This window comes from Elephantulus edwardii, unplaced genomic scaffold, assembly GCF_000299155.1.
Source record: "Elephantulus edwardii isolate Elephantulus edwardi_28Jun2011 unplaced genomic scaffold, EleEdw1.0 scaffold00360, whole genome shotgun sequence".
Lineage (NCBI taxonomy): Eukaryota > Metazoa > Chordata > Mammalia > Macroscelidea > Macroscelididae > Elephantulus > Elephantulus edwardii.
This window is the reverse complement of record NW_006400110.1, coordinates 113,161-129,214: the sequence shown is the minus strand read 5'-3', so window position 1 is coordinate 129,214 and position 16,054 is coordinate 113,161.

Sequence of the window (16,054 nt, the reverse complement as noted above, 5' to 3'; positions counted from 1 at the left end):
AGTCAAGGATTCTGAAGTTTCGTCTGACATATTTTGGGCATGTTGCAAGGAGGGACTGGTCCTTGGAGAGGGACATCATGTTTGGCAGAGTGGAGGGGTGGCGAAGGAGAGGAAGACCTTTGATCAGATGGATCGATTCTGTGACTGGAGAGGTGGGAATAAGTGCATTTGAGATGACTAGTTTGGTACAGGGTAGAAGAATGTATACAGCTCTTGTACATAGGGTCGCTATGAGTTGCAAGCAACTCGATGGCACATAACAACAATAACAACAACAACAACAACCTCTACATCAGGCAGAGCTCTTCTCCCCAGGGTTTAATGGCTGTGTTTTGGAGGTGGAATTCACGGCCTTGCTACTGAGGTTTCCTGAAAAGAAACTTGCAAACTTTTGGTTAGCACTCTAGTGAATCTAATGTGTTAACTGTTTAACCTACCAGAGTCTTATTTGATTAGAAACAAAAGATGGGGGAGAAGCCCTTTCCTTAAGAGTTTTAATATTTCCCTTCCCATAAAACTATAAACAAAATATAAATGATGAAGAATTCATTTCCATTGAGTCAGAACCACCAACTCCTAGTTGACCCTCTTGTAGGTTTTCAGAGGTTGTAAATCCATGGCAGGAGATTGCCCATTCATCTTTCTTCTTTAAAGTAGCTGGTGGATTTGAATCACCTGTCTTTGGGTTGGCTGTGCAACTCCTTACTCACTAGGCCACTTTTGTTGTTGTTAGGTGTTGTTGAGTGTGACTCATAGTGACCATATGAACAAAAGATCTGAACCCTGTTCTAGGCCACTATAGCTCCTTTAAAATGACAAAGGTTCCAGATTTTCTTATAATATATTCTCAGTCCTTTGAGTATTTAAATGATAGAAATTCATGAGTAGTGGCGACATTCAAACAGACAATATGGATAAACCACTGGAAAGGGGTAATGAAAAGCTGAAGAAAAAATTCAACACAGAAAACTCTCACAAAACAACTTTGCTTTCTGTGGTTAGCCTCTTTATGGTAAATAAATATTGCTGTTTGTATCATACAAACTTTTTAAACTCTGCCCTGAAGAGGTTGTTGGTAGTTCATATCCTAGTTCCTACAGATGTGGCATTAAGGAAAGTTGTTAAGTATCATCAAGTCGCTTGCGACTCATTGCGACACTATGTATCTCTGAACCCAGCTCTATCCTGTGTTAACCTCATCATCCCAGCACACCCACCCCTATTCTAGTCACTGAGTCAACCAGCTCATTCAGGGTCATCTTCTCCTGCACTGTCCCTCCATTCTCCCAAGCATAATGTTCCTTGCTAAGAACTTGAAAAATGCCCAAAGTATGTCAGACGGAGCTTCAGAACCCTTGCCTCCAAGGAGCAGCCTGATTTCAACCTCTCAAGGATGAATCTGTTTGTTCTCCTAGTAGTCCATGATATATTCAATACTTCAATACTTCAGTACCACAGCTCAACAGTTTCCATCATCCTTAGTCATTGTCCTGCTTTGTGATGCATAGCAAGTAATTGCAAAGGCCATGGCCTGGATCAGGTGCACCTTAGGATCCAGACTGATATCATTGCTCTTCAGTATGGTGGAGATGTCCCTGACAGCAGATTTTTCCAATGCAATTTGTCTTTTTATTTCTGCCTGTTGGTATGAAGAGTGTTGATTGCAGAGTCGAGCAAACTGAAGCTGTTAACAATCTCGATCTCTTCATCATCTATCATGACTCTGCCAATTGGCTCAGTGGTGAGTAAATGCTGATAAAAAGGGTTGAAAGGTCACAGTCTCTGTTTCTTTCTGTGTATGTGTTTGTGCAGTGGGAGAAACGTAGCTTGGATTTCAGTCTTGGGAACTGGGTAAATTTTACAGAGACACTAGATGAACACAATCGAAGTTCTCTGATCTGTTGCTCACAAAGACATTTTTCGGCTTGAAATCAAGCTTTATGTTAAATGTACAAGAAAAATAGGTACAAAAATTGAGAACCAGTCAGTCCTTCTCAGAATAACCTCAAACCTTTCTTTTTTATCTTTGTTATATCAAGATATACATTAATTTTAGAAAAGTTTAAATACATACGTGGTTTAGTTTCCCATTTCCTATTGAAACAATATTATAAGCCTGGAAATGCTTTCTATCTGCTATCGGAAACCTGTGGTTCTTTCCCTGTTTTAAATAAACATCAAGTGCTTAGCTAATTAAATATTATGCTTTTAGGGTCTTGTTTATAGGAAAGTGTCAACTTTCAGGATACTGTAAGTCATGATAGCATGACGCAGAAAATGCAGTGTACTTTCATTTGATAGGCTGACCTTGTGGTCAGCAAGGCCTGAAAATGGCTCAAAATAAAAAATATTATCAAAGGGGCAAAATAAGATAAGATAAATTTTGTATTGTGATGATTATATGAAGCATCATTCAATCTTGGGTGGATCCCTAGGCTCAGATGAAGGTACATGGTTTTATTTCTTGGCTAATATAAAAGATAGGTGAGGACTTTATGAGAATCACAAGATGAAACTAGAATTACACTTCAGATTCACAATCAACTGTGCTGAATATATTCTATAAGAAGTCCAAGGGAAGGCAATATGAATGAAATGATAATTGAGATTTTTTTATTTTCTTTTATTATTTTATACTAGTTTACTTACAAAGTTCGTATGCGTTGTTTTTCACACTGGATCTTTCCCCTTTCATTTACCCACTCTTCTCTCCACCCATCAAGTTGTAAGACCCTATGATTAAGTTCCCCCCATCCTCACCCCTTTGCTCTCCCCTCTCCTCCTTAGATCATCGTACTCATTCTACAACAATGGTCTTATACAATATTTGTCTTTATGAGACTGAGTTAGCTCATTTAACATAATACTGTTTAGCCCCTCCCAAGTTAAGCAGTAATTTATAAAATCATTACTCCTGTGTGCTGCATAGTATTCCATTATGTGAATATACTAAAATTTCTCAATCCATTCTGTCGTGACTGGACATTTGGGCTGTTTCCATGTTCTTGCTATGGTGAATAACACTGATATGAACATTAGAGTACAAGTCTCTATGTCTCAGTTCTAATTTTCTTAGAGTATATTCCAAGCAGTGAAATAGCTGGGTCATATGGAATTTCTATGTTCAGCTTTTTGAGGAAATACCAAACTGCCATCTGGAGTGGTTGCACCATTTTACAGTCACACCAACAAAGTATAAGAGTTCCTATCTCACCACATCCTCTCCAACATTTATTTCTTGCTGACCTGCTAAACTTTGCCACTAGTACTGGAGTAAGTTGTTATCTCACTGTGGCTTTGATTTGCATCTCTGTTACTGCCAGTGACTTGGAGCATTTCTTCATGTGTCTGTTTGCCATCCGAATGTCCTCCTCTGTGAAAAATCTTTCCATGTAGACATGTAGACAATAGCTAAGATTCCTATATTTATTTCATAAGAGAAGCACAATTTTAACTGCTACTAAAAAAAGAGAAAGAATAGTCAAACCATTAGGAACATTGACTTTAATGTCAGTCAGAATGTAGACTGATTTCACAATCTAGAGTAAGTTGACTCAGCAGTGTTCTCTACCTCTTACTGGTCTGTGATCTAGGGCAAAATTTGAACTGATGTCTTACTTTCATTATCTATAAAATAGAATACTACAACAAATACTTCATAAAGTTTTGTGAAAGTTGCTTTGACTTGGAACCAACTAGGTGTCACCTAGCAACAATAAGGTGCCTTTGCTGATACTGCATTCTCTGCTTGGAGGATCAAGTTAGCATTCATTTGTTCGCACCTTGTCATGCAATCAGAAAGTTCAGGTGGCCTCGTGGGTAGAGAGTTATAGTGTCAACCCAAGGCAGGCAGCTGAAATCCAACCAGTTGCTCCACAGGAGTAAGATGGGCAATCTCTTCCCATGTGATTTACAGCCCCTGAAAACCTACTAGAGGGTCAGCTATGAATCAGTTCCACCTTGACAGCAATGGACAACAACATGATACTAGGTATTGTCACATTATGCTAAATCACCTTTCTTAGGAATGGGCACAAATAGAGATTACATCCAATCAGTTGGCCAGATAGCTGATTACTTGTCAAAACCAAGACAGTACTTCTGGTACTGCATCTATTTGTTGAAACATCTCAACTGGCATTCTGCAAATTCCTGCGCTTTGTTTTTCACCAGTGTCTTTAGTGAAGCTGGATTTCATCCATTATCCCTTTGTTTCTTGACCATATGCTACTTCTGAGAATGGTTGAAAGTCAACAGATTCTTTTTGGTACAATTATTCTTTGTATATCTCTCATCACATGTGTCATGTGTCAGTGATATTTCCTGCATCATTCAGTATTTTGCCCTGTAATCTTTCACTATTTTAACTTCTAAGTTTTTTTCATCAGTTTTTTAAGGTAGAGTAATACTGGGTGATTTCTTGCCTTTTGATTTTCTAACTCGATGTTTTTTCCTTCTTCTTTTATTATTTTTATTAATTTTAATGAAAATTTACAGAGATTTTGGATTTCCATTCATTTATTGTTGAACTTTTCTCCCTGCCCACCTCTCCCCTCCAGTTCATTCAACTTGAGACTTTTGTATACTTCATTATAATCTTTTTCCCTAATTAATGCATTTTTTATTATTTTATAACTTTAATTACAATTGTATCATTATAATCTTTACTTGTCTTCTTGAGATACTCTTCAAAATCTTTTATGTAATTCTTTTACTCCATCATTCCTTGCATTCATTTTAGCTTCTCTGTGTCAGTCTGGAGACTAAGGTGTGCCTGATCCAGGCTACTGAATTCACAATTACTTGCTGTGTCTCAGAAAGCTAGACAATGGCTCACTGAACTGCTGGAATAAAAGAGTTGGTAACAATTCCTGAGGTTTTAAGTCAACAAGTGCTCCCATTCAGTTACACTGAATGGAAGTTGCAAACTGCTAACATCAAGTAGGAATATCAGGTACTGTCTTTGACTTCCCCCCAAATCTGATGAATGATCCAATAATGTTATTATCTGCTTTTTGAGGTAGCTCTCAGTCTTTTCTTTTGCCATCATTGTGGAATTAGATATTTTGCACCAAGGAATTCAAGAATATGGCCTCATACCTCCATTCTAGGGAAAACTGTAGGGAAAGTCCATTCTGAGTTGAGTACTCCCTCCTGCTTCCGTTGCTGCTGCTCAGCCTCTGTGGAGAAACTTCTTAGAACAGCCAGCTCCAGGGCCACATCTCCTCGGGCATCACTACATCACTACACCCAGGCTCTGATGACAGTCATGAAGGATTCAGAGAAAGAAAGGAAACAGAGTATAGTTCAAACACTCCAAGTCTAGAGATGACAAATGCTATAAATACACCCACAACCTAAAATCCGTGTGCCATGACAAGAACACAGGGCACTCTAAGAATTGAGATTTTAATTGCATAAGGATTGATACATGTAAACCTTCAGAAGAGCTTTAGCATCTATAAATAAACCTTAGAAATAAGAGGTATTTGCTAATTTTCTTTTTAGCACTCATGATTAGTTTGGGAGGAACTCTAGAAAATTATGCTCTATGATCAAGAAAATATTATCTAACAGATACTAGAAATAAAAATTCTCTTGCTAGAATGTTTGAATGCCTGTTAAGATCTAAAAACTTCCTCAAAAATAATCATTCACCATTTGAAAGGCATTTTTTCAAATGGCTTCCAGTGATTATACAAAGGGCGTAGACATTGTCATTAATTTTTTTTTATTTCCATTCATTCATTGTTGCACTTTTCTCCCCTCCCAGCCCTCCTCCCTAGTATACTACCCTCTTGGAAAAGTAAAAGAGAAATTCTTTCATTGTTTTACAAACCCTCCCCCAGGTCCACTCCACTACGCAGCCTTTGCTCTGGACTCCTATCATGACATAAATATCTAATCACATATCCCTTTTAAACTGTTTTCTCCCTCATCTGTTTTAATGCAGTGTACACTATTGAACCCATCTTTCTCAGTCTCCCCCCAAACCCAAGGTCAGTCCCATTTTGCAACAGTGGCACCATGCAGTATTTGTCCTTTTGTGACTGAGATACTTCACTCAGCATAATGTCCTCGAGGGTCACCCATTTTGAATAATATTGCAAGAGTTCCTTGTTTTTCAATGTTGCGTAGTATTCCATTGTGTGAATATACCACAGCTTCTCTATCCATTCATTTGTTGATGCACACTTAGGTTGTTTCCAACTCCTTGCTATTGTGACCAAAGCTGCAATAAACATGGGTGTGCATAATTGTCAATAATTTTTTTATTATCCACTATTAAATTATGCTTATCTTCAAGTTGTCCAATGTTAGAACTGCTCATTTCTTCAGCCAAATTACTATAAATTCTGATATCTTTTGAGTAGATATTCTCACACAGCAGTTTTGTAAACAACGTTTCTATTTTCCTCTTCTGCAGATTGAGGGGAAAAAATCAGTATTATTTCTCTAAGGAGGACCTTAAATACTTGCTGCAAAAAGATAAAAACTATAGTCTTCAATATGAATTGAAGCTCAACATCAAGAAGACAAAAATTATCACTACTGGACCAATTGGCAGCACCATGTTGGATGGAAAAGAAATTGAGGTTGTTAACAGTTGCATTTTGCTGGGCTCCACAATCAACATTCTTGGAACCAGCAATCAAGAAATCAAAAGACAAATTACACTGGGTAAATCTGCTGTCAGCGACCTTTCCAGAGTACTAAGAAACAATGTCCGTCTAGAGACTAATGTGCAGCTAATCCAGGCCATTGTTTTTGCAATTACTTGCTATGCATTAAAGAGCTGGACAATGACTAAGGATGACAGAAGAAGAATTGATGCCTTTGAGTTGTGGTGCTGAAGAAGAGTCTTGAACATATCATGAACTGCTAAGAAAACAAATGGATTTTTCTTGGAGATGGTGAAACCAACTTTCTTCTTGGAGGCTAGGATTTTGAAGCTCTGTCTCACTTACTTTGGGCGTATGGTCAGGAGGAACTGGTCACTGGAGAAGGACATTATGCTCAGAAGGGTGGAGGGACCGCACAGGAGAGGAAGACCCAGATAAGATTTCCTGATACAGTAACTGGGGTAATGGAGATAGGTGTGTTGGAGTCAGTGAGACTGGCTCAGGACAGGGCAAGATTCAGAGCTGTTGTACATAGGGTTGCTATGTGTCACATGTGACTCGATGGCACATAACAACAACAACAACAAATTACTAAAGACCTTTTAGTGCTAAATCACATATTGATTTGCTTTGATGAAAATCTCTGGAAGGATTTTCTGACTTCAGAAGTAATCTTGACAGTGCAGACAATTAAGTGCTTGACAGTAACCAAAAGATGTTTAGTTCGAACCCCTTTTGGCTTTGTGAAAGACTTGGCAATATATTTCCATAAAGATCACAGTCAAGAAAACTCTTTCGAAATATGGGATTGCTATGACTTTAAATTGACCTTGATGCTACCAAATAACATTAGATGACACATCACCTCCAGAACTGTTTGTTATTGTTGTTGTTGATTGTCTTCACATTGAGCACAACTCATAGTGACCCTATGAAAAAAAGGCCTGAAGCCCCTCTATAACTATTAACATTTATCAAAGTTCTTAGAGTTTCTGGAGGTAAGTTGTTTAGGGAGTGAATGTCACTCCTGCTTCCAAACCTATCATAGAATGTTATTGGTTGAATTGTCTGCAGTGCATAGTGACTCTATGTACAGCAGCTCTGAGCCCTTCCCTGTCCTGAGCCAATCTCACCAATTCTGACACACCAACCCATCGTCCAGTTACTATAATTGTTTATTCATTAAAATAAGACTAACGTTTGAGGAGTGGCACTAGAGAGGAAGACCCTGGATGAGATGGATTGATTCAGTGTCTGGGGTAATGGGGTAGGTGTGTCAGAGACAGTGAGATTGACTTGAGATAGAGCAGGGTTCAGAGCTGTTATACATAGAGTCGCTATGAGGAGTCTACTTGATAGCACATAACAATACTTCAAAGCATTGTCATTAATATTGTATGTATTTGTATTTGTAAGATCCCAGAAGAATATCTAGCACATCCAAGTGCTATAAACTCATTTAATAGTAAGTATAATTTTTAAAGTATGATATTGGCTCAGGATAGGGCAGGGTTCAGAGCTACTGTACATGGGGTCACTATGAGTCACAGGTGACTCAAAGGCACATAACAACAACAACAACAATGACATATCTGATAAGGGACTTATATCTAGAATTTATAAAATATTCAAGCACCACAACAAGATAAAGGTAAACAAACCAATTGAAAAATGGGCACAGGATATGAACAGACACTTCAACAAAAAATACATTCAGACAGTGAGCAGACACATGAAGAAGTGCTCAAAATCCTTAGCTCAAAGAGAGATGCAAATCAAAACAACTATGAGATATCATCTCACCCCAGTAAGAATAGCAAAATTTAACAGAACAGCAAACAACAAATGCTGGTGAGGTTGTGGAGAAACTGGAACCCTTATTCACTCTTGATGGGAGTGTAAAATAGTGCAACTACTCTGGAAGGTAGTATGGCACTTTCTCAAAAAATTGGAAATAGAAATTACATTTGACCTAGCAATTACACTACTGGGAATATACCCTAAGTAAACTAGAACTGCCACTCAAGCAGATACATGCACATCCATGTTTATTGCTATGTTGTTCATAATAGCAAAGAGTTGGAAATAATCCAAGTGCCCATCAACAAATGAATGGTAGAGAAGCTGTGGCTTATTCACCCAGTAGAATACTATGTAGCATTGAAAAACAAGGACCTCATGAAATATTATTAAAAATGGGTGACCCTGGAGGATACTATGCAGAGTTAAATATATCAGTGACAAAAGGACAAATAGTGCATAATGCCGCTGTTCTAAAACAGGACTGACATGGAGGTTGGGGGGGAACTAAGAGGGGATAAATATGCACACTGCATTGAAATAGTTGAAAATAACTGCTTACAAAGAATATATGATTAGGTATTATTTACATGACAACAGTTCAGTATAAGAGCTGCATAGTAAAGTGCACTGGGGAAGGGGAATTGTATAACAATGAATGAATTTTTTTTTTTCAAAGAGAAAAGCAAACTGGGAGGGGGTGGGCAGGGAGGAAAATGTACAACAATGAATAAATGGAAATCCATGTTCTCTATAAACATTCATTAATATCTCAATAAAAGTTAAAAGATTTATATAGTCTTAAAAACAGGATGCATGGTGGTTATGTGTAAGGAATTGACTTTCTAGGCATGTGTTTGAGTACAAGTTTCAGAGTTTATTGGTGGATTACAGGGTAATTGACGTGGGTCTACCCTGCAGTTTTAGCTAGAATGGGGCTGTGACTGAAGTAATATGAAGGTTTGATTGGGCTAATCCTTGGAGAAGGACATCATGCTTGGAATGGTAGAGGGGTGGCACAGGAGAGGAAGACCCTGGATGAGATGAGTTGACACTGTGACGGTAACAACGGTGTTAGGCATGTCAGAGATGGTGAGGTCGACTCAGGGTAGGACAAATTTCAGAGCTGTTGTTTATAGAGTTGTTATGAGTCTTAGTTGACTTGATGTCACATAACAACAGTAGTCATTCAGGATGACTCTTCACTCATGTGCCTAATTTCTCTGGACTACTCCTTTCTCCCTCGGTGGCATATCATTCTCCAGCATCTTTGTGCAGGTTTAGTCTTCTCACCCTGTGATGATGTCAGAGTGGCTGTGCTTCTTACAGAGAAGCTGGTTTCTAAAAGATGAGAAACCGAAACTGCCAGATCAGTTAAGCTGTACAGAGATGACTCAGTGTCACTGATGTCCTATTTGCCTCAGAGGTCATAGATCTTGCCTAGATGTAATCGGATACAAAGGTAGACAATATCTTTTGATGATGTGACAAACTTACACTGCTGAATAATGTTAAATATTGTTGTTATGTGCCATAAGTCACGTGCGACTCATAGCAACCTTATATATAGCAGCTCTGAACCCTGTCCTGTCCTGAGACAGTCTCACTGACTCTGACACACCAACCCCCATTGCCCCAGTTACTTTATCAGTCCATCTCATCCAGGGTCTTCCTCTCCTGTGCTGTCCCTCCCCTCCACCCTTCCAAACATGGTGTCCTTCTCCAAGGATCAGTCCCTCTTGGCCACATGCCTAGTCTTTTAGTCTCCAAGGAGAACCTTGTTTTCACCTTCTCCTAGACAGACCTATTTGTTTTTTTATCAGGTCCATGGTATGTTCAAGATTCTTCTCCAGTACCACAACTCTAACACATCATATTTAGTCATTATTAAGAATTAATTTATTATTTCAGGTGATTAAAAGGTGAGAAAAATGGGGTTACTTTCATAATTAAAAAAGTAATTTCTAGATCCATAATGAAACACAATGTGATGAGTAGATAGGATAATATCTATATGCAAACAAGGAAGTCCGGTTAATACCACTATCACTCAAATATATGCACCAACAACTAGAATCAAAGAGGAGGAATTAGAAGATTTCTACCAACTTTTGCAATCTGAAATCAACTGAAAATACAATCAAAATGCATTGATAATAATGGGTGACTGGAATGCAAAAGTTGGGAACAGGGAGAAAGGATCAGTGGCTGGAAAACATGGACTTGGTAACAGAAATGAGGCCAGAGATAGAATGATAGAGTTCTGCACATTCGATGATTTCTTCATTGCAAATATATTTTATAAGAAACACTAACATAGGCTATATACATGGATTTCATCTGATGGTATGCATAGGAATCAAATTGATTTTATCTGTGGAAAGAATCGCTGGAGAAGCTCAATATCAGCTCTGAAAACCAGGCCAGGTGCTGATTGTGAAACAGACCACCAACTACTCATATGTAAATTCAAGCTGACGTGGAAGAAAATGAAATAAAATCCACAGGAACCAAAATTTGAACTTAAGTGTATCCCACTCGAATTTCAAAACCATCTCAGGAACAGGTTTGAGGACTTGAACACCAATGAACGAAGACCAAATGAACTGTGGAAGGATATAAAGAATAACATCCATGAAGAATGCAAAAGATCATTACAAAGACAGAAGAGGAAGAAAAGAACATGATGAATGTCAGATGAGACTCTGAATATTGTTTTAGAGCACCAAGAATCCAAAGCTAAAGGAAGAAATCAAGACATTAAAGAGTTGACTAGAAAATTTTAAATGACAGCTCAGGATGACAAAGCAAGATACTATAATAAAATGTTGAAAGAGCTGGAGTTAGAAAATCAAAAAGGCCAAACACATTCAGCATTTCTTAAGCTGAAGGAATTGAAAAACAAATTCAAACCACGGGTGACAATACTTAAGGATGCTTTGAACAGAATGCTAAATAATCCAAGAAGCTTTAAAAGAAGATGGAAGTTCAAGTAGAAGTGTAAAAAAAAAAAAATAAATAAATAAATGGAAGGAGTATACAGAGTTACTGTACCAGAAGAAACTGGCTGACATAGAATAATTTCATGAAACAAAGTATGAGCAAGAGCCTGTGGTGATGGAGGAGGAAGTTCAAATTGCTCTGAAAGAACTGGCAAAAACCAAGGCTCCAGGAGTTGATAGCATACCAACTGATATATTTCAACAAACAGATGCTGCATTGGATGTGCTCAATAAGTTGTGCCAGGAAATCTGGAGGACAGCCAGCTGGCAACTGACTGGAAGAGATCTATATTTGTTCACATTTTAAAGAAAAGTGACCTGACAGAATGTGGAAATTATCAAAGAATATCATTAATAACACATGAAAGCAAGATTCTCCTAAAAATTATCTGAAAACTACTAGAGCAACACATCAACAGAGAATTGCCAGATGTTCAGACTGGGTTTAGAAGAGGCTGTGGTACTAGGAATATTATAGCTAATGTTTGATGGATCTTGGCAGAAAACAGAGAGTACCAGAGGAATGTCTATGTACGTTTCACTGACTATGCAAAGGTGTTTGATTGTGTGGATCACAACAAACTGTGGCTAACTCTGAGAAGAATGGGAATCCCAGAACATTTGCTCGTGCTTTTGTAAAACCTATACTTGAATCAGGAGGCAGTTATCAGAACAGAGCAAGGACATACTGCCTGGTTCAAAATCAGGAAGGGTGTCTGCCAGGGATGTATTCTGTCTCTATACCTTCTCAATCAGTATGCAGAACAGATCATACAAGAGGCTGGACTGTATGAGGAGGTATGTGGCATCAGGTTTGGAGGATGATTCATCAACAACCTATGTTATGCAGATGACACAACCCTGCTTGCTGAAACTGAGGAGGACCTGAAGCACTTGCTGCAGAAGGTCAAGGACTGCAGCCTTCAATATGGATTGAAGCTCAACATGAAGAAAACAAAGATTCTCACCACTGGGCCAATTGGCAGCATTATAATGGATAGTGAAGAGATTGAGATTGTTAACAGTTTTTGTTTGCTTGGCTCCACAATCAATAATCTTGGTACCAGTAGCCAGGGAAAAAGAGACAATTGCATTTGGAAAGTCAGCTGTTAGGGTCCTCTCCAGAGCACTGAAGAGCAATGACATCAGTCTGGAGACTAAAGTGCTCCTGATCCACACCATAGTATTCACAATTGCATGCTATGCATCAGAGAGCTGGACAATGACTAGTTAGGTATGATAGAAAGAGAATCGATGCCTTTATGCTGTGGTACTGGAGAAGAGTGTTGAATATACCATGGACTTCTAGGAGAAAACACAGGTTTGTCCTGGAGAGGGTAAAACGGGGCTGCTTCTTGGGAACAAGGATTCTGAAGCTTCGTCTGACATACTTTGGGCATGTTGCAAGAAGGGACCAATCCTTGGAGAGCAACATCATGTTTGGGAGGGTGGGGGGACAGTGCAAGAGCAGAAGACCCTCGATGAGATGGATCAATTCAATGATGAGGGTAATGGGAGTAGGTGTATTGGAGACAGTTAGGTTGGCACAGGATAGAGCAGTGTTTAGGGTTCTTATACATAGGGTCACTAGGAGTCACAAGTGACTTGACGGCACATAAAAACAACAACATTTGAGGTGAAAGTTATTGTTGCAGTTGGTGAGAAATACAATTTGTCATAGCAGTGAATACTTTAAGACAATGAAAAACAAAAAGGGTTTTCTTCAAAACACTTCTGCTTAATTTTTACTATAGAAAAAAAGCATCTCATAAATTAAAAAGCCAGGATTGACAAATCCATAATGCCAGACTGTCCATTTCTAGTAAAGCTTGTAGAGTCCGGCTCTACAACAGATCTCATAGTGTGGAATCAGAGAGACTTGATAAAAGATAGACATAAAATAGTTGGGGAGAAAGGGGCTTCAAGACTTGAAGAATCTTTTCTTCTACTAGTTTATTTATAAAATCCGAATATATTGTTTTCAAGAACAAATTCTTTCAATTCCCTCACCCCTCCCATCAAATTGTACAACCCCATGATTAATCCTCCCCTCCACCTCATTCCTCTGCTTCCAACCTCTCTTTATACTCATTTTACAATGTGTTTATGCAATATTTATACTTATGGGACTGAGTTAGTTCACTCAGCATAATGCTCTCCAGTACCTCCAAGTTAGGTAATAGTTGTAAAAATCATTGCTCCTGCGTGCTGTGTAGTATTCCAATATATGAAAGTACCATAATTTCTCAAACCATTCATTTGTGGTTGGACATGTGGGCTGTTTCCATGTTCTTGCAATGGTAAACAATGCTACTATGAACATTGGTGTATAAATCTCCATTTATGCCTCAGTTCTCCTTTTCTCAGGGTGTATTACAAATAGTGAAATTGGTGGGTCATATGGAATTTCTATGTTCAGCTTTTTGAGAAAATGCAAAACTGCTTTCCAGACTTGTAACATGTATAAGAATTCCTTTCTCACCACGTCTTCTCCAACATTTATTACTTTTTGCCTTGTTAAACTTTGCCACTATTACTGCAGTAAGATGGTTTGTGGTTTTTATTTGCATCTCTGTTATTGCCAGTAATTTGGAACATTTCTTCATCTGTCTGTTTACCATTGTAATATCTTCCTCTGTGAAAATTCTTTCCATGTCTTTTGCTCATTCTGTAATTGGGTTACCAGTCTTTTCAAGACTTCAAGAATCTTAAGCAACTTTATTTAGTACAAGTGAACCTTTTAAGCAAAATCTTCAAATGATTAACAGTATGTCCCAAAACAATAGCAGTTATAGCAGGGAGGAAAACGTTCCCTCAATAACATTCTCTTAGGACAGTTACCAGTGAATTTACAAGGGACATGCTTCTAATACTTACTCAGTCTCACTAACAAGACTTTTGTTTTAAGCTTGTAGGTATTCTTTTTTATTATTATTAATTTTAATGAATATTTAGATATTTTGGATTTCCATTCATCCATTATTGTACTTTTCTGCCTGCTCACCCCTCCCCTCCAGTTCATTCTTCTCTTTGAAAAGCAAAGGAAAAATTCTTTCATTGTTATGCAATATCCTTCCCTCCGAGTCACTCCACTATGCAGCCTTCGTTCTGGACTCATGTCATGACAATAATGTCTAATCATATATGCCTTTTAAACAGTTTCCTCTCTCATCTGTTTCAATGCAGTATACATAATTTATCCCATCTTTCTCATTCTCCCCCTGAACTCCTATGTCAGTCCCATTTTAGAACAGTGGTACTATGTGGTATTTGTCCTTTTGTGACTAAGATATTTCACTCAGCATAATAGATATTCTTATCAAAGCCATTATCAGTCTGTCACTCTTCAGGTTTTCCTGAGCCAGAATTGCTGAGTGGTTTAAGGCATCAACTCTGTTAATTAGTTAAATATGTCTTACTTAGCTCATTCAATTGGTCACAGCTCTTTTAATTCCACAAAAGTTTAGGTAAGTGTGTGTGTGTGTGTGTGTGTGTGTGTGTGTGTGTGTGTGTTGGTTTACTACTTTTAAGAAGCCCTGATGGCTTAGCACGGTCAGCAGTTCAAATCCTCTAGAAATGCCATTGGAGATAGGTGTGGAGCTTCCGCCTGTAAAGATTTAAAGCCTTGACAACCCAGTGGAAGGTCTTCATGAGTCAAGACTGATTCAAAGGCAATGGGTTGGGTTTGATGGGTTGTTATTTTAAACAAGAAAGATTGTATTCAACATGTCTGAAGATTGCTTGAATGCATCAAATAAATACAAATTTTAAAATTCCAAGAAATATTCTTATATTACTGTAATAGTGAATAGTAAAGAGTGCTGTGGTGGCTTGGTGAATAAGGAGATGTGCTGTCTGGCAGTTTGAATTTATTAGCTACTCTGGAGAAGAAAAATGAACAATCTCCTCCTATGAAATTTACAGTCTCTTAAAACATGCTGGAGGTACAGTTGTGCATTGCTTCCAACTCGATGGCACATAACAATGTTGTTGTTGTTATTATGTGCCTTCGAGTCATTTGTGACTCAGAGCGACCCTATGTACAACAGCCCTAAACCCTGCTCTATCCTGTGCCAATCGCATTGCCTCTTACACACCCATCCCGATTACCCCAGTCACTGAATCAATCCATCTCATAGAGGGTCTTCCTCTCTTGCGCCGTCCCACCACCCTCCCAAGCATGATGTCCTTCTCCAAGGAACTGTCCCTCCTTGCAACATGCCCAAAGTATGTCAGACGAAGCCCCAGAATCCTTGCATCCAAGGAGTAGCTCGGTTTAACCCTCTCCAGGATGAATCTATTTGTTTTCTTGGCAGTCCATGGAACATTCAATACTCTTCTCCAGCACCATAGCTCAAAAGCATCAATTCTCCTTCTGTCCTCCCTAGTCATTGTCCAACACTCTGATGCATAACAAGTGATTGCAAAGACCATGGCCTGTATCAGGCACACCTTAGTCTCCAGAGAGACACCGTTGCTCTTGAGTACTTTAGAGAGGTCATTAACAGCCGACTTACCCATCGCAATACGTTGTTTTATTTCCTGACTGCTGGTGCCAAGAGTGTTGACTGTGGAGCCAAGCAAACTGAAGCTGTGAACAATCTCAATCTCTTCGTCATCCATCCTGAT